The sequence below is a fragment of the Carettochelys insculpta genome, chromosome 6 (genome assembly GCF_033958435.1).
Source record: "Carettochelys insculpta isolate YL-2023 chromosome 6, ASM3395843v1, whole genome shotgun sequence".
NCBI lineage: Eukaryota > Metazoa > Chordata > Testudines > Carettochelyidae > Carettochelys > Carettochelys insculpta.
In genome coordinates this window covers 57,152,077-57,172,330 of record NC_134142.1, presented here as the reverse complement: position 1 = coordinate 57,172,330, position 20,254 = coordinate 57,152,077, and positions in this window count along the sequence as shown.

Here is a 20,254-nt window from a genome sequence, read left to right as displayed (position 1 = left end):
CCACCGAGACACCCCTTCCCCCCGACCCTCTGACTCCCGACCCCGACTCCCTCCGCACCACGGCGCGTCTCAAACACAGCGCCCAGCCCCCACGCCGCCTCTGATTGGCCCGCGGCGTCTGTTCGAACCTCAGGTCCCCACCTCTCAACGGCCAGCCGTAGGCAACGAGAGAGGTGCCTGAGCCCTGCCGCTCCGCGGGACCCGCCGCAGAGGAAGGGAACGCGCGCTGAGCCCCCCTCCAGAAACGCCCAGAAATGCGGCGTTTTTCACGCGCGCCGCTAGGCCGGACGAGGTGCGGTAATTTTCAGGCGATCGCGGAGACACCCAAACCACCATTGCCTTCGCCACAGGAGCGACTGGCTACGGCAGCCGGTAGAGGCCAGTATTAGTGAAGTGGAAAAGGGAAAACTTTGTATTGAGAGAACCTAAAAGGAACCAGCCCCGCAGCACTTCGAGGCTGGGCGGCGCGAGCCCGGCGTCCCATTCCCAGTGCCCTCGGACAGCAACTGCCAATCGCCAAGGAGGGCAAATGAGCGGCTGCCTCCGGAGCCCGTCTCAGTCCGGGGGGGGGGCGCTAGCACTGTGCTCAGCCCGACCTGCCTTCGCGCGAGCGGAATTCATCATTGCGCTTCCCCTGCCCGCTCCAGGGGCCTGAAATGGATTTAACCCCTATCCCAGCTGGTCACAGGCCGATCTGATCTCCCGCCCCAGTTCCATTACGGAGGGTGGAAGCGCTCGCTTTGGGAAGTCTTGCTGGGTCATTAGAGCAATAGGAAAAAGCACCCAGGCTAGGTTACACTACAGCAGGCTGTTGACAGAAGTCACTGTTGGAAGAGATTTCCCACAAAACTTCTCTTGACAGAGTGTGGCCATACACAAAAGAAAAGTGGGAGAGCGCTCTGCTGTGTCAATAGAGCCTCTCTTGACAAAACAAACACCGGGAAGCACAGGAGACAAGGCTGCCCATTGGCCTCCCAGAAGCTGTGTGTACATTACAAAATTTTGTCGACATAAACTGGGGCATGTCCACACTACAAATGTGTTCTGTCTAGAATCCATTGACAGAACACGACTTTTTTTCCAGGCAGAGTTATGTCTTGAAAGTTTGAGGCATAGTGCTTCTGTAGACAGATTCTGTTGACAGAAAAATAGTGTAGATGCTCCAGGGGGCCCTCTGTCAACAGAGAGGGCTTCTGGTTCACTGGACTGCCCTGTTTGCAGAGCTTCCAGTTGGCTGTTCTGTCAACAGAGGGCTGGGCAGTCTGGGTGTGGATGTGTTCTATGGACAGAGGTTCCGTTGGGAAATATCTGTTGACAGTGACTTCCTTCGACAGAACTGTGTAGTGTAGACACAGCTAGTGTCCACAAACCTTTTTTTGGTTGACAGAATCTGTTGACGGCTGTGTTATACCTTAAAGCTTTGAGGCAGATTCCTGCCAGCAAAAGAGCTGAGTTTTGTCAAGCTACTGTTGACAAATCCGATTTGGTGTGTGCATGCTCTGTGAGTTTTGTTGACAAAACCAGGGTTTTGCCAGCAAAACTTGCTAGTGTAACCATAGCCCCAGTACGAAAACATACCCAGAATCTGCCCTGGTTCTGTGTTTTTAATTTTGAAGATTGCAAGTTAAATGCTTTTCAGCTGACAAGATCTTTCAATTTAAAATATTGACCCACACACTTTTTGAGACACTTCAATTTAGCCATAAACACAGGGGGCACAGCTCTAAAACAGAGTTTCCCAAAGTATGGTACACATATCAGTGGTGGTACACAAAAGGATTTCAATAGATATGAATCAGAAAATAAATGACTAAAAATCAGGAGATTGGCAATGGGAGAGGAGGTATGTCAATAAGGTCAAAGTCACAAAAAAGGTACACAAATGTATGTTTGGGAAACACTACTTTAAAACATCAAGTAATCTAACCTCTTAAAGTGAAGGGTGATCTCATTTGATTTTGCTCTACCTCTCCTTGCATCTATTTTAAACTTTTAATCTCCCACATTCTCCCCGACACTAACTCCAGAATGTATCTTTAAAGAAATAGGGCTGTGGAAGAATACTAGAAAATGGTGGGGAATTTTGAAATGTGTGCAGACTGTCAGGAGGTAAGTTTACATAATTTCCATTCAGTAGTTCAAATGATGCAGCAGGAAAAAAAATACTATTGTGCTACAATTGCATCAGTTGCCACTTTTCTTCAATTACTTACTTATGTAAATGTCTTAACAGAAGGTGCATTCTGTAACAAAATTTGTAAGGTAAACTGAAGGGACCTGATAGAATTGGGAAGAAATTTCCATCTCATGTACTGTGTTAGTTGTACAGTCGAGGGCATCTAATACCTTCAGCTGTCACACAGTCCAAGCTATATGCATTACTTAGTAATAGTTTAAATTTAGAAAATCCAATAATTATAGACATAAGGGTGATGTAATAGAAGGTTCCATTTCCTATGGAAGATTCCATCTCCAAGGAAACACAGAGTTATGTAATAATTCAACTTCCTGTGATACAACAGATATTTACATTTCCTTTAATATAACAGTAGATTTCACTTCCAGTGGAGAATGACTCAGCAAAATCCAATAAATAAGAGTCCATAAGGATATACAGGAAACCCTCAAGTTATGTGGGGGTTGCATTCCTGCAACTCCTGTGTAATTCAAATTTTCATGCAAGTCAGAGGACAGAGGGGAACTAGGCTGGTCAATTTCCAGGGCTCCTAGAGAGCTGGTCCCACCAGGGCTGGTCAGTTTCCTAGCTCCAAAAGTGGCAGGGAGCCAGGAACCAGGGGGCAGCCTGGTTCTCAGCTCCTGGCTGCTTGGGGAACCCAGGAAACTGACCAGCTTGTGACTGGTCAGTTTCCCACTACCTACCAGCACAGGGCAGCTGGAAACCAGGCTGCTGCTTGGTTCCCATCTCCCCATCTCCTGGGGACTTGGAAAACTGATGAGCCATGAGCTGGTCAGTTTCCCAGGTCCTGTAAATGGCAGGGAGCTGGGAACCAGGCAGCAGCTTGGCTACTGGCTCCCCTCCCCTTACAGGGTCAGGAAACTGACCAGGGCAGCAAGGGGCAGACTGGCTCCTTGCTCCCCTCCACTCCCTGGAGCCAAGAAACTGACCAGGGCTGCTGCCCTGCGCAGTTTTCTGGTTCTGCAAGCAGAGGAGAGCCAGGTGGCCACCTGGTTCCCAGCTTCCTGACACTCCCAGGACCAGGAAACTGCTCCTGTCAGGTATGGCAGCCTGACTCTCACTGCCACCACTGACAGAGAGGCTGCCACCCTGATAGGAGCCATTTCCCACTCCTGTTAGGGACGGCAGGTACATTAACCCAAGACACACGCAACTCGGTTGCACATATCTTGGGGATTTACTGTATGGGATTCCTGTGTAGAATGAGTCAGCAAAACCCATAAGGATATTTGAGACTGGGAGAAGCTATCTGTCATATGTAGGTATAGGTGACTGGGCGTGGTTAGTGGGGCAAAGCCAGCTGAAAGATGGATGCTGGTTGGCTAAGTTTGGGTGAACCACCGCAATATAAGGGTAACAACTGACAGGCTAAACCCAGTGGCAGGGTTAGAACCATGGAAAAGAAAAGAAGCTGCAACACACCTGCAAGAAAGAGGGCAGCTGAGAAACAGCAGCAGAAGAAGAATCCTGCAAGGAAGGTGCTCACAAGGAAGAAGACAGTTGGGAAGCCGGGGCAGCAGCAGAATCACCCTAAAGGAAAAAGCTGCTGGAAAGAAGGTACCTGAGCAGTAGTAGAAGCAACTTCAGAATTCCCAAGTTGCCAGGGACAATAGTTGCTCTAGAAGCTTACCCAATAGGGACTACAGCTGCTACCCCACCAGGAAAGCAGGCTTCCATCTCTGCTACCAGAAGGCAGTATTCACCTCAGCAGCAGCTCTGGATGAGGTCGCTGGTACTTATCGCTCCCAAAGTCCTTGACAAAGCAGACTAATGACAATACATTGTCATATTAGCTATTTCATTGCCAATTTTAGTAAATGACTATGGAGGGAGAAGAGTAAATACCATCAGGTTTGGACACAAATAAATTTATACAGTAAACTCTTTCATATCCAGCAGCCCAGGACCAGGAGGTTGCTGGACATTCAACTATTCTGGATAATAGAGAGGTATGCCTAGCCATGCATAACACTGAGGAAAAAACAGGATTAGATATTAAGAAACAAACATATGTAGAGTACTTTATTTACCAACAGTGGCATTGTACACTGTAAACATACTGTATTTGCTACATTTATTTGTATTTACTTTCACTAGACTGTACTTATGGAAAACAAAACTAAAACTTAGTTTTGGTTAAAACGCTGGTTGTGTGAGAGTTCTAGATAATACAGTAAACTTTTTCATATCCAGCATTCTACTAAGTCATGGAGCTGCAAACACCCACCAAACAAATATCTAGAATACAGGGAATTAGGAGAAAAACAGTTAAAAATAGAATATTTGGAAAAAAATGTGAGCAACATTCTGGAAGAGAGCCCAAAACATAATGGGAAGGCAAACCTTAGGAAAAAGTAATGCTGAAAAGCCTAGAGCATGGACAGCTAATTAAGCATATATTTATTCCCGTGAGAACAAAAACAAAAAAGCCAAGTCTTCACCTCAAAGGGAAGAGAGGTATTTCCTCTCTATGGCTCCAGTTCAGTCACACTTGGGATACCATAGTTAGTTCTTGTTTCAGTAACCTTTTTATGGCCACTATTTTAGAAGTGAAGGTGTAGTTCAGAAGAGAGAGGTTGAAGGCAATAAGATCTATTACAGTGAAGACTGGTAGTACCACCTCTCGTTAAGGCTGGCTGACACTTTCCTTTTAAGACCTATTTTTCAATTGCTCATAACTTTGCTTATGATCTCTCTTCTCTGTTACACACATCTCATAAGAGCTGGAAGGGACCTTGAGAGGTCATCAAATCCAGTTCCCTGCCCTCCTGGGAAGACAAAGCCCATCTCCTGACTTTATTTTTTTTTAAAATCTATTTGCCCTTAAATAGCCTCCTCAAGGAGTGAGCTTACAACCCTGGGTTTACAAGACCAATGCTCAAACAAACACTGAGCTATTATCATTTGAGCTTAGGTTTAATCATACTAATGGTATACTTTCAGCAGAATTTTTCTGGAACTGTATTTATAGCATGACTAAGCAATTATAGCTCAGAGAGAAACAAGTCCACAACTATTTATTGTTGCTAACAGCAAGGCAGAATAAAAATTTAGTATGGCGCACTGAGAAATAAAACGGAATGACAAAAGAGAATGTCAGGCTAAATTTGGAAGGCTTCTCAATAGTCTGTTCTATGAGGGTGTGGAATTCTACAAAGGGAAGTGATGCAAGATCCACTGCTTGCAAAAGCGAAATTATATGGAACCAATTGCAAGAAATAATCCTGCATTAACACAGAAATAGGTTGTAGGTTCTCAGTCTCTTACTTATGATTGTACCTGGTAGATTATTAGGTCTACGGTGGTTCTCAAATGTCATTGCAGGCTGAAGGTCAAGTTCTGCTGCCCTGGGTGGGGGTTGAAGCCACAGCCAGAGTCCTGCTGCTCAGAGCTAAGCCCCTTGGACTTTGGCTTCTGCTCTAGATTGCAGGACTTGGGATTCCAGCTTCAGCCCCAGGTTCTAATGAGTCTGACACTAACCCTAGTAATCCTGCTGGGTTAGGAGACTAAGATATTCACAGCCTGGAAGAATTTACAGGAGAAATTTAGTAGTATAAATGTCAGATCAATCCCCCTAAATGACTTAGGCATTTGCACTGTTTGCCAATGTAATGGCAATTTGTGATTATTCACTCATATGTCTACTAAGTTTCCTGTTCCAGAAACATTCTCTAAATGCTACAAATACACAAATAGCATGAACCCCAAATGACAATTTTCAATTCCAGTTTGCTGTAATACTCAAAACACACATAAGAGGGAGCTCTAACCTGAAAAACTGCAATAAATTTTTGCAGTTCTAAGTCTGTCTCACCCATCCAAGCCTCCTACTAGCAGTGAACTCACAACAGCAAAGTGATCAGAAACAAAAACACTACCTTCCAGCTCAGTCCGTATCATTAAAGGAGACCTGCACAACTGCTTCAAAAGCCTGTGAGCTTAAATTCATAGCTTTGCTAGACCCTAAAGTCATGATCTTACTGAAGACACAGAAATTGTTTTATTATAACAAATCTGTAACCCATTTACTCTCCTCCCCTTTTTGTCAACAATGTGTTAACTGTCCACTTCACCTTCCAGAGCTGTCGGGTCCATAAGATGGTTTAGGGTGGTCTCCCCAGACCGTGGCCTTTGAGGGCCCCTGCGGCAGCCACCTCAACTGTCCTATGGAAAGAGCCCAGGGCAGCTCAGGGCATGACCATTGCAGGGTGGTAGCAGGGGCTGGGACCTCATCCACTCACCATGGCGGGTGGGAGCTGGAATGACCTGGCCAACAGCTCTGCTCCACCCTACCCTGCCCCACTACCCTCACCCAGCCTGTTGTGCTCTGCTTCACCGTGGCAGCAAGAAGCAGAGTGCCCAGGCCCCAGAGCGCTCCGTTTCCTGGTGGCATGGTGAAGTCATAAGCAGCAGGCTGGGAAGGGGTGCTGACACATATCAGAGCAGGCTGCTGGGCCATTCCATCTCCCACTGGAGTGCAGGGAGACGGCTTACTCCTGCTATTGCCCAACATTAGGCCTCTATAATACCCCAGATCACTTTGCTTGGGGGGAGGGGGCTTTGGTAAGGGGATGGAGTAGAGGTGTAACTTGTGGGAAGGGGTGGAGGGGTGAGGTCTTGCTGGGGAGGGGAGGGAGGTGTTCTCCCAGGCCCTGTGTCCCCCTAAGGATGGCCTTGTCACCTTCAATGGTCTTTTACAATATGTGGCAGCTACTGTTACTATCTCTTCCACTTTGTACGTCGCTGTCACACTGAGTATCAACTATCATAGGGTAGCTCTGTTTGTCTGCATCCGCACAAACAATGAGAAGCCCTGTGGCACTTTACAGACCAGCAGATTCTGCTAGTTTGTAAGGTGCCACAGGACACTGAGTATCATTAACAGACTTGAGAAAAGCTCTCTGTAAGCTCAAAAGCCTATTTCTTTCACCAACAGAATTTGGGCCAATATTACCTCCCCCACGTGGTCTCAAAAATAAATATAAGAAGGGAAAAGTAGACAAGCGATGAAACAAGCACTTTGCTATAATTTTTAGAAGGAATTAATGGTTTTAGGAGTTCGACTTCAGACTTCTTACATGGCCTAATTAGAGAGAATGGAAAGGCTCCTACTGAGATCGGAGGAGCCAGGATTTCACCCATAGGCTACGTCTACACTAGCCAGCTACTTCGAAGTAGCTGGCACAACATCGAAATAGCACCTGTCGCGTCTACACGTGTCGGGTGCTATTTTGACATTGAAATCGACGTTAAGCGGCGAGACATCGAAATCGCTATTCCCATCAGAAGATGGGAATAGCGCCCTACTTTGATGTTGAACGTCGAAGTAGGGTGTGTGTAGGCGATCCGCGTCCCGCTACTTCGAAATAGTGGAGTCCTCCATGGCGGCAATCAGCTGAGGGGTTGAGACGCTCTGTCCAGCCCCTGCGGGGCTCTATGGTCTCTGCACTCAGCGGCTCTTAAAGCCGCAGGGACCCAGAAACCTTGTGGCAGGAAGCTGGCAGCATGCGTGCAGCAGCCCTGCCACGTGGCGTCCCTGCACTGCCAGAGGGACATCATGGCAGCCAGCCAGCCTCACAAGCGCCCCCAGAGCTCCCCCTCTGGGCCATCCCAGGGCTCCCAGGCCTCCAGCTGGCAGGGTAGGAAGCGGGGCCCCTCCTGGACAGACCCTCAGCTCCCAGACCTGCTAGGGCTCTGCGGGGAGGAGGAGGTGCTGCATGTCATGGGGAGCAAGCGGCGGAACGCGGAGGCATTCGCCCACCTGGCCGAGGGTCTGGCTGCCCGGGGTCACCCTGCCCGCACTCCTGACCATGTCAGGAGCAAGGTCAAGGAGTTGCGGCAAGGTTACGCCCGGGCCTGGGACTCAGCCAGCCCGTCTGGGGCTGCCCCCAACGCTTGCCCCTATTACTAGGAGCTCAGGGCTATCCTGGGCCCCCGGAGCACCTCCTCCCCCCCAGCCACCCTTGACACCACAGCCGATGAGCCCCAGCTGGCCTCGGTGACAGGGTCAGGACCGGAGGCCAGCCCTGCCCCACCACGCCTACAGCCGGGACCCTCCACCCCAGCCACAGAGTGGTCCAGTGAGGAGGGGGAGCTGGTGCTGGATGTCTGGGCATCTCCGGAGCCTGGCAGTGCACCATCAGGTATGTACCCCACAGGGCACAGACCCCCTGAGCATGGGGCGGGGACACCACTTGACCAGGGGCCCCCCACATCCCCACAACACCCCAGCCTGACATGGCCCAGGCAATCCACAACACAGGGACGGTGCCACAGCCATCAGTGCCCAGCAGCACCTCCACCCATGGACAGTACCATGCCCCACCCCCGGTGGGAGGGGAGAGGGGAGGACCACTGGAGGGGGCCACCCACAGGATCACTGCACGCACCAATGGGGGGTGGATGGGGCGCGTACACAGGCCCTTGAGGGGATGGGGTGTGGGCCACGGGTCAAGGCCGGGTATTCACAGCCTCTCTTCCCCCTTTCCCCCTATTTCTGCAGCCGCACCATCCGTCGTCCCCGACAGCCCTCCCAGACCACTGGAGCACCAGCTGTCGGGGACACCGCCTGCCCCAGTCTGGGTCCACTCCCGGAGATGACACCGCTGCACCACCACCACCTATGACCTGGAGGTGGCTGCCGTCCTCCGGCGCCAGGCGGACCTCATGGAGCAGAGGTTCCAATTCGAGGAGCGGGAGGCTGTCTGGCGCCGGGAGGCCTGGCGTGAATTCATGGCCACCTTTAACCAGGTGGCCGATACTCTTGAGGAGCTGGTGGCCCATCTGCCTCCTCCGGATGTCCTCCATCCTGCCCTCCCCACTGCCCCACCTGCTGATGTCCCGCCCACTGTCGTCCCACCTGCTGTCGTCCTGCCTGCTGCCCCACCCACCAGCTCCTCAGAGCAGGAGGCACCTGGGGCTGGGGACCCACCTTGGCCATACCTCCCCATGCTCCCGGCCCCCAGCCAGCCTCACCGGGGACCCCGGCTGAGAGGGGGACCAGCCAGCTGGACACGGCAGGGGTCGTGCCCTTCCACCCCCGCCCCAGAATGATGGGCTGATGGGTGGCCTGCCCACATCTCCCCCCTGTAAATAATTGTCCCCACCCTTGTATATAGTTATTTATAGTTGACCCCCCCGTTATAGTTTGTAGAGATGTCCCCACTTGTACATAGTTATTATTTTCATTAATCTGGTTTTTTGCTAATATTATTATTTATTTGCCAAAAAGAGGTGACATTTTTGTTTTTCTTGTAAATAATGACAGTTTTATTTTTCCCAAAACCCATGTCCCGTGTGCTTTTGGTGAGGGTGAGGTGTGGGTGCTGGGGCGGGGTGCAGGGATGGCTGGGGGGGGGTCACTCACAGGGCCCCCTGGTCAAAGTACTCCCTTAGGACCTCCCAGATCCGGACCCCGTCCTGGTGGGCCTGGCGGCTCGGGGCGGCAGCTGGCTGGGGGTAGGCTGTTGTGGCCTCCTGTGCCCAGCCCTGCACGAAGTCCTCCCCCTTGCTTTCCAGCAGGTTGTGGAGTGTACAGCAGGCCCCCACAATCTGGGGGATGTTTGGGAGGCCCAGATCTAGGCGTGCCAGGAGGCAATGCCAGCAGCCTTTCAGGAACCCGAAGGCTCGCTCGACCACTTGTCGGGCATGGTTGAGGCGGGCGTTGTAGCACTCCTGGCTGTCAGAGAGGTGGCCTGTATAGGGCTGCATAAGCCAGGGCTGGAGGGGGTATGCTGCATCTGCCACAAGGCAGAGGGGTACAGTGGTGGTATCCCCCAGAGGGATCTCCATCTGGGGGATGTAGGTCCCCACTTGCAGTCGGCAGCATAGTCCCCAATTCCGGAAAACGCTGGCATCGTGAGTAGAGCCAGGCCAGCCCACGTAGATGTCCTGGAAGCGGCCATGGCTGTCGACCATGGGCTGCAGGACCACAGAGTTGTAGCCCTTCCTGTTGACGTAGCAGCCACCACTGTGATCTGGGGCATGGATGGGGATGTAGGTCCCATCAAGGGCTCCGAAGCAGTTGGGGAATCCCATGGCAGCAAATCCCTCGACGGCCGTGTCCAGGTCCCCAACTCGGACGACCCTCTTCAGCAGCAGGGCATTGAGTGCATGCACCACCTGTGGGGAGGGAACACAGGTGCCTGTGAGGGTTTGCAGAGTGTGACCCCCTCACCCAGGCCCCCCTCCTGAGGCCCCCCTCACCCACGCCCTGCTCACCCAGGCCCCCCTCCCCAGCAGGGAGTTCAGCCCCAGGCCTCCTTACCTCCATGAGGACAGCCCTGACTGTGGTCTTTCCCACTCCAAACTGCTGGCCCGCGGAGCGGTAGCTGTCTGGAGTGGCCAGCTTCCAGACAGCTATTGCGACCCTCTTCTCGACGGAGAGGGCGCGCTGCATGCGGGTGTCCTGGTGCCTGAGTGTGGGAGTGAGCCACTGGCAGAGCTCCATGAAGGTCTTCCAGCTCATGTGGAAGTTCCACAGTCACTGGTCATCATTCCATTCCCCCATAACCAGGTGCTCCCACCACTCAGTGCTGGAGGGGTAGCTCCAGAGTTGGCGGGGCACCCAGCGGGGGAGGGCGAGGAGGGCCCGATGGTCAGGGACATTTCCTGGTGCTCCTGGGGAGGGCTCCTATTCCAGAAGCTGCTGGGCAGCTGCCCAGGCAGCATCTAGAAGGGCGCCTGCTCTGCGGGAGGCAGCTTGTAGGACTTTCAGCTGCTGCTGGAGGTCCATGTCTGCGGGCTCGAGGTCTGCGAGGCTTGTCTCACCAACGCAGGGCTGCTCATGCAGTGCAGGCCGAGTGTGTCTGGGAGGGGCCCTTTAAGGGAGTGGCTTGCAGCTGCCCCGGAAGGGCTAGTGTGCTCTGTGACCCGGTCCGTGGGCTTTCCTGGCCCCTTATTTCGAAATAGGGGGCTTGTGTGTGTGGACACTCCGCGTTTCCCTCCGGGGCGGCTCTTTTTGATGTTCCCCAGCGCTACTTCAACGTTGAACATCGATGTTTGCCAGCCCTGGAGGACGTGTAGACGATAATCATCGAAGTAGCCTATTTCGAAGTTCTTACTTCGAAATAGGCTACTTCAACGTTGTGTCCTAGTGTAGACATAGCCATAGAGTATGTCTACATCATAATTATACAACTGTGACTGGGTCATGTCAGCTGACCCAGGCTTGGATTAAAGAGCTGTTTAATTGTACTGCAAATGGGGTCTGGCTGCAGTCCGACCTCTGTAACCTTCCCACCTCATAGGGTTCTAGAACATCAACTCCAACCCAAGCTCCTAGTACCTACACAGCAATCAAATAGCCCCACAAGCCTGAGTCAGCTGACACAGGTCAGCCACAGGTTTTTAACTGCAGCATAGGTGTGCTCTTTGTACACCACTTTCTGATAATCAGGTTTAAGGTGTCAAGTTGAGAACCCAAAGTTATTAGGTGCTTTCGAGAATCTTGGCCTGAGTATGATTTTGCAGATTTCACCTTCTCACCATAACAGCTACCCAACGTACAGGATCCTACAAGGACCTCAGTCATAAGGAGCAGAGATCGTGGGGAATTAGTTTAAACACAGCCTCGTTACCTAGAACCATAGAGAAGAGAGCGGAGGCACTAGGAGGTAAACTCAGAAACAGACTGCTGTTAGAGACAGTCCAGAACTTCAACCCCCACGAACTGAGAAAAGCACTGCTGCAGGCATTTTAGATGCTGATGCCACTTTGTCCAACAGAATAATAGTTTTCGGTCTTGGTATTTTCCCCATCGTTACTTGCTAGTTTGCTCACACTCGATTCCACCCCCTTCCTCAATATCTTGATCTCAACCTCACATCCCCTGTTCACTTCATTTTCTGCTTTCCCCATCTCACTTACCCTCACTATCACTTGATTCTCATTTGTTTTCTTCCCAGCAAGTGTTCCTCCAAACATGTATCCCTCCACCTCTGCCCCCGTCCCAATGACATGACTAAGGCATTTGCAGCCCACTGTTGAGTTCAAGGAAGTTATATGTTAGTTACATCCCTTTCCTCTGACTCTCTTGCTTACTGAAGCCTTGGCTACACCATAAAGTTAAGCTGCCTTGTAGCAGCCTGTGTTGGCTGAAGTAGGCAAATGCATAATTACATTTAGCTGCCACCACTGTAAGTGCTCATTATGCTTACGTAGTGTTACTACAACCCCAAACAGGATAGTATCAAAGTCAATGCACTTCAGTCTTAGGGTGACCAAATACGGGACAGGGACCTATGGTGGGGAGGGGGAGGCTCCTCTGGGCTGTGCCAAGCCCTGAGGAGCTGGCGCTCCCTGCTCCCACAGCCCAGGGAAAGTGGTGGCCGTGGGCGCTCCCTGCCCGGAGCCCTAGGAAAGTAGTGGCTGTAGGTGATCCCATCCCCACCCTGCCCCTGAGCGCCTAAACACAAGACAATCCATTCCTTTTAAAAAATGTCAGGACGCCTTTTTGGTATCCCAAATATGGGGCCGTCCTGCCAAATACGGTATGGATGGTCACCCTATTCAGTCAGTGCAGCACAAGTATAGACACTATGTTAGAAAACTCAATGAAAGAACGTCTACACTTGCTTCATCGATTTGCAGAAGGCATTTGACAGTATGGATAAGAAAGTGACTTGGGCTATGTTGGAGTTGTATGGAGTGGATAGCAGACTGATATGGTTGTTGAAGGACAATGCGGAGGCAGAGGTGAGCATGTGCAGAGAGTTGGGAAATTGGTTTAAAACGAGTAGAGGTACAAGACATGGAGATCTGATATCGCTGAGTATCTTCATCACACATCTAAAGAAAGTGATGGACAAGACGACCAAGGGAGAGGTAGAAGGGATCTCTGTGCATGGGATACGAATTAACAACTTGAGGTTCTTGGATGACACAGTTATCTTCGAGGAAGATGAGGAGAGGCTAGTGAGAATGGTGCAGGTGTTAAATGAGGAAGGCAAGCAGTACAGACTGATTATGAACATCGATAAAACATATTTCACTCAGAAGCAAAAGTGTCTTCTACTGATTTAACATCTCTTCGTGGAGCACATTGGTTTTCTTTGGGAACTCCCATCTAAATACTGACCAGACCTAAGAGTGCTTAGCTTATACAATTTTATATAGCTACAGCCTGAAATGATATGTCTATGGATATGCTAGTCTTTTTTTTACACTGGTGACTCTTTGGATATGTCTACCCTGCCATCGGGTCTGTAACTGCAATAGATAGCAAATCTAGCTAGCTTGGGTATCAATGGCAGTGGACTTCAGTGTGTGTTAGCTGCCCAAGTAATTTCCAAGAGTCTGAGGCATGCTTGATCAGCCTGGGTTGAAGCCTGGGCTACTAAAGCTCCACTACTATTGGTATGTCAGCTAGCTAGACTAGTTAGCTCAAGTATGTCCACTTGCTGTGCAATCGCACATCTCACGTGCAGTGGAGACAGGTCCTAAGGCAACCGTACCAACTCAAATTTATTGAAAGGGGTAGGGATGTTTTCCCTGCCAAAGAGAAGTATTTTTTTCCCTTTTACAATGCTCAAGGGATATTTTTAAGCTATTAGGTTTTTCCAAATTCTATTTCAAAGACTTTGCAACACTGAAGAAAGGAAGATGACTTTGTTGTGGTTAGCCCTGAATTATTGTGGGTGCATGATCAATAAAGCAACGTTTAGACTGCAGTTGTATCTCAAAATAATGCATGCAATTTGCATAATGCAAATTGCATAAATTATTTCAAGATATCTTATTTCAAACTTGGTACCATCCAAACTGCACCAAAGTTCAAAATAAGGACCTATTTCAAAGGTTCTGTTACCCCTCTCTTGATGAGGGGGTAGCAGAACTGAAATATCATGCTTGAAACAATGCCACTATTTCAAATGTGAGGAAAAGCCACAAAGCAGCTATTTTGGGATATATTTGTATCCCAAAATATCAACAGCAGTCTACACATAGCCTAAGGGATGAGTTTGACCTCTAACACCAGACATAAACCTTCCTAAGTCCTGTCAAAGTCCAAACCCAGATGATGTGAGCTCTCTGGCTCATGTTCACCTCTCCTACTTGTATTTTTCAGTCTAACATGCTATTGTAGCTCTTTTGCAAAATAGAAATAATCAAAGACTAGGTTTCTTCCTTGCAAAGGGGGTGGGAAAGGGAGATGGAAAGTGAGCTGTGTATGGAAAATTACAATGAGAACAAAAGCCTGTCCAAATTATGCAATAAGGGATCATTATGCTACAAAATTGCTCTTCAAATGGGGTTGTCAGTGGAAGATATTAAGATTTCAAAAGTTATTTTCCTGATGAGGGCTTAAAAACCTTTTCTAATGCAAGAAATTAAGCTTAAAACTCTGCCTACACAATTAGCATCCTTTGATTCTTAGAAAAAAAAATCAAAAAAGCCTGATCACTCCCAAAGTATATGGGTATAATATACAAGCCTTTTGTTTCATGGCAAATTCAAGGTCTTATAGGCCATTGCCACATTTGGACTTGTGATCATATTGCAAACTTGATAACCAGACAAGTTAGGCTGTTTGTTTGCTAAAGCTACTGCCTACAACACTAGCAAGTATTGTCTCATTGTTTCCTGGTACTCCCCCAACCATATTCAGTGGGACTGGAGCCATTGTAAAGCTTTAGTTGTAGGAGGAGTAGAGTAAACAAAGGTTATGTCTACCCTAGAGGCTTTTGTCAACAAAATTGGCATTTTGTCAAAAACTTGGGGAGTGTCCAGGTTTCCAAAGACTTCTGTTGACAGTAAATTGACAGAATGCAGCACTTTTGTCAACAGTCTTATCCTGCTCCCCACAAGGCATAATGTCTCTGTTGACAGAGATCTGATGACAGAAAGCTGGTCTGGATGTTCTGGGGAGCCCTCTGGCAACACAAAGAGCTTCTGGGACACCAGGCAGCTCTGTCTGCTGTGCATCCAGTTGACAGTTTTGTCGAGAGAACAGCTGGGCAGTCTGGCCATTGTCTGTTGACAGAGTGGATTGCTCTTGAGTTCTGCTTGGCAATTTGGGTGTGATCTGTCGACAGAGGTTTGGTCAGAAGATGTCTTCTGACAAAAAAAAACTTCTGTCGACAAATCCCTCTAATCTGGACATAACCAAAACAAGCAGGTGAATGATCATAATGTTACTGCTGCTGCTTAGGCTCACCCCAGGCATGGTGACGCACCTACGATGAGCAGTTTGTTCACTGATGAACATGTCATATGCAAGGGCTGAGCTTTGATTTTTGGATCCCTTGTGGACAGTCCCCTAGTCTGGGACCCCTAGATTTTACTCCCAGTTCTGCCATTGTCCTGCTGTCTGACTTTGGACAGGTTATTTACCTCCCCAGGATTAAAAGGCAGCCACTTTATAAAGTGGTTGGAGATCTAGAGATGATTAATTTATAGTTCCCAGTGATTACATATCCTCAGATCTTTTGGATTCAGGAAGTGGATAAGGTGTACTTCTTCACTGGAGAGATGCTTGCTGCAACTTCTTTATACACATGCACGTATTTTGCAACAAGGAGAAAAGATAATGGTTCACAAACAAGAGTATTCACTGTTCATTATTGGTGAGGCTGAGAGTCTATCCAAGGAGATCACAGATTCTAAAGTCCCTGAGGCAGGTTCAGTATTGTTTTAGGCAATGTAAACAGATGGTCAGTCCTTGATGCAAAGAATTTATAGTTTGATAGACATGACAGACATAATGGGGTAGGGGAAGCAGATGCAGAGAGATGGTGATTTGCCCAAGGCTTCACAGTAGTCAGTGGCATAGTCAAAATACAATACAAAGGTGTATCTACTCAGGGGATTCAATCCAAAACTTTGTGATGCACCTCAAGTAGCTCACAGCATATCCACCTTTTGATTCACATAGTGCAGACACATAGCAGCAGCATGCTTCAAGCTCAGGGTGTAGTGTCTTTGCCCACAAAAGGTTATGCTCCAAAATATCTGTTGGTCTATTAGGTGTCACAGGACTTCTTGTTTTTGAAGATACAGACCAACTCGACTACCTCTCTGATACTTGTCCTCTGGGGGTATCCCATGGTCTTATGCTTCTCTGCAAAGCAATTGCACATCCTGTTGCACTTACCAACATGCCCCACAACCATAAAGAAGTGGGTCATCATTGCCACCTGGAAGCTGGTAGCCACAGAATGTTACCAGTCTGTAGCCAGTACATTTGGGGTGGGGAGATCAGCACGAAGAACCAATTCTCATGCTGGTTTGCTGTGCCACTGATAGGGTGGTGTCTAACTGGGTCCTAAAGTTAGTAATGCTCAGAAGATCAGTGATAGCTTTGCATACAAAAGGTTTCCAAACTGTACTAGGACACCTGATAGAATCCACGTGCCTATCATTTGTTCCTTGTCAGTGCACAGAATTTAAAAACAGAAAGAAGTATGTCCATAGCATCATACAATTGGAAGGGACCTCAAAAGGTCATCTCGTCCACACCACTGTACTCATAGTAGGACTGAATATTATTAGACCGTCACTGACATGTTTGTTTTATCTGCTCTTAAAATCTCCAGTGATGGATTCCACAGCATTCCTACACACTTTATTCCAGTGCTTAACTACCCAGACAGGAAGTTCTTCCTAATGCCCCACCTAAACCTCCCTTGCCGCAATTTAAGCTCATTGCTTCCTTTCCTTTTCTCAGAGGTTAAGAACCATTTTCTCCCTCCTCCTTGTAACAACTTTTTATGTGCTTGAAAATGATTATCCCACCCTAGCTCTCTATCATGCTTCAAGGAGTGGGGACCACCACAGCAGCTTTACAGACTTAAATGAAAGATGTTCTGGAGGGGGTCACATTGCACAGAACTTTCAGAACTCTGTACTATTTAGATGAGGTAGTGAAGAAAGAAAGAAGAGTTTGCCCCCAAGATCACTGTGGACATTAATTGTGTGGAGGCTGGTGAAGTCATTCTGGGAATCTCGGATGCCCTGGTTATTAAAGCCATACATGAGCTGCTTGGACAGAAGGTGGGAATATTTTAACTATCATCTGTATAGTTACAGTGTAGTAGCTGAGTACTGTATGCATTAGGCTGTTTGAAAGGCAGATGGCATTGTTTATGGAGTAGGATAGAAACAGCAGAAAAACACATCCAAACCATTATAACTGCTTGCTATGTTTTGCACAGTGGTTGTGAGAACAAAGGAAGAAAGCCTTAGGAATGAGTGGGAGGCTGAAGTTCTGACACTTGCTAGGCAGTTTAAGCAGTCACTAGATATTCCATAAAAAACACTGTTACATGTGTGGGGGGGTATTGTCAGGAACGCCTATTGCTCATATTTTCAGTCTCATGCTTGAACATGTGCAGCTCTTAGTCTGTGGAGCAGAGTGCTGGGAATAAATACACGCGGAGCACTGAGCTATATGTACGGTGGAAGTGGAATATTGCTTACGTGTTTTTGTCAAACACTACAAATTATTTCAGCTTTATTTAAAGGATTTTCTGTTTTAAATATGATATTGACTGGTGGGCTGGAAATGGAGGATTTTTATTATGAAAGACTAACAAGAGTACAGAAACTGTTTTAATTGAACGTGTGGAAAACTAATGATATTTTCATATTTGAAAATACATTTAACAAAACAATTTGTTAAGTAATCAGCTATGAAAAAAAAAACCTCTTGAATTCAAGCAACAGTGCAACTAAACCTAAAGTGCAACAATTCAAAAAGCACAAGGTTCAGCAGGAGACACTGAAAATCAGCAGCAGGCATATGACTTCTCTCTGTCTCTTCTCATCTGCATGAGTTTGGAATCTCAGTGCTGTGGCTCAAAACTGACAAAGGCACTGCTTCACTCAAAAGCATTGGGCTTCCAGGAGCTAGTCTCCTTGGTGCTCTGAGATTGGTTTAGAGAGGGGAATAGCCATGGTAACATAGCTGTGGGGCTGCACCCGGTAGATGTTCCTGCTGGTCACAGTAGCCAGCATGGTCCAGAGCTGAAGGACAAGGCTGAGTCCCTGTCTTTTTCCATGACCTTCTGGGCCATTATAATGATGTCCTTAGCCATTGCCATGATCTCGCTGATCTCCTGCATTTCTTTCCCCCTCTGGGCCCTCATGGGTAGCCTCTACTTCTCATCCAGCCCAGTTTTTCTCTCTGACTCTGCCGTGAGCTCTACAAATATCTCATCCCCAGTCTTCCTTTTTTGCCCCCTCCGGTTGGCCTATCTCACAGCAACAGATAGAGGCCCCGTCCTTAACAGTTTTCCCATTTAGGTGCCGTATTTCTGGGAGTACAGAAAAAGTACAGGTGCTTATATATTCCAGGCAATATGAGCATTTTTGCGTGTGTATATGTGCCTATGTATGTGAGAATTTCAGAGATGATAAATGATCTGAGTATTAGGTGGGTGCTGAGTTCACAGGCATTTCTGTCTTCTGTACATGGAGTTACGACGTTCAGGAGGCTGGGGTAGGGGTTGAAATTATGATCCTGTTTTGTTTGTGTGATGGAAGTGCTTCTAGATCGCCAACCTTCTTTCCACTGTTGCACGTTCAGTTCTGTTGCAGTGTTGCTTTAATTGAAGTTTATTTTTTTATAGCTGGTGAATTGATAAATTGTTTATTTACATTTTCAAATATAAATACATTATTTTTCCATTCAATTAAAACTTTATTTTGATGATATTTTTCATAATTAAAAAAACCAGCATTTGCAATCTGCGAGTCAATATTACGTTTAACTCTCCGAATGGCATCGGGGCAGATTGGATAATAATCCTCTCTCTACCCTTTTTAGGCTTCCCCCATGTTCAGTGATGTTACTTTCATGTGGACAGTAGGAGACAGATAACACTTGTATTCCAAAAGCCAAAGTACTGAGATACTCTGTAGTTATTCACCAAGATGTTCCCCTGCAAGAACTGCTGAAGGACTGGAAGAGATTTGCAAGATATGCCAGGGATAGGTGTGAAGCTACTCCTTATAATATGTGCAACAATACTGAGTAAGTTCTTGGTGTTAAGTTCTGCTATGTCTCTGCTAAAGACAGAAAGTGCAGAGAAAAAATACAGAGGTTCCTACAGTTACAGGACATTTGCATCTCAACAAGGAGCAGTATTAGGTTTGTGGGTGGGACTTGGGCTCAGCCAATGTAGGACAGGAATTGGGGTCCATTGCAGCAGGATAGGCTGGGGGCTGGCTTTCCAACTGGCATGCATCAGGGTCACAAAATGCTCTTGGGTCTCAGGGGATAGCTCTTTTCTGACATCCATCTGCTTATCCCACAAATGGTTGAGCTGAGCTTGTACGGGGGAGAGGGCCAGCAGGAGGCTCCAAATAGAACCTGGACGGGTTGTACGATAAGGGTAGAGAATTCTGTCCAGTTCTCCAATAAATGTCCCCGACTGGTTTGCTGTCTTTTGTTCCTCAGAGCCAGGCCTTTTCCTCCCTGAGCTGCTCGCTCTTTTCAGCAGTGGTTGGCATCCCGGTTGTGACCTTTCACAGACCTCTGCTTTGTAACTCCCACAAAAATGGTTCTTATTCCTGTGGCTGGACCTCAGAGCACCCTGAACCACAGCTTTTCTCCAGAGGGAAATGAGATCCAGAGCCTCAGCGTGGTTCCGGTGCTATCACGCTCGTCTCACCAAAATAATGATACCCTGGCATCCATAAACAATTGGCAAAAATCTGGCTCTGTGAAGTGATGCTGCTGAAAGCCACTGAACAGAACTGGAAACACTATACAATGGAAAACACTAAGGCAGAGTGTGCGGCTGCATCTCCAGCACCAGCACCAGCCTCTCCCTGCCCCGCCAAGCTCCAGCTTTTAAATGGGCAGGTTTTATCCTGTGAACTTCACACCAGAGCACGGGAGGGCACAACAGAACATAAATTGTTACTTCTCACTGGGAATTTCATTGTAAAATACTTGAAAATGTTTAAGCTACCAGATGAAGAGCTTATTAAAGCCCCAGTCCAATAAACACATGCTTAGCTTTACTGCTGTGACTACTCCCACTGATGGCAATAAAATAGTAACAGTAGTAAAATTAAGCACATGCATAGGAATTTGAAGAAGTGAGGTTTTAC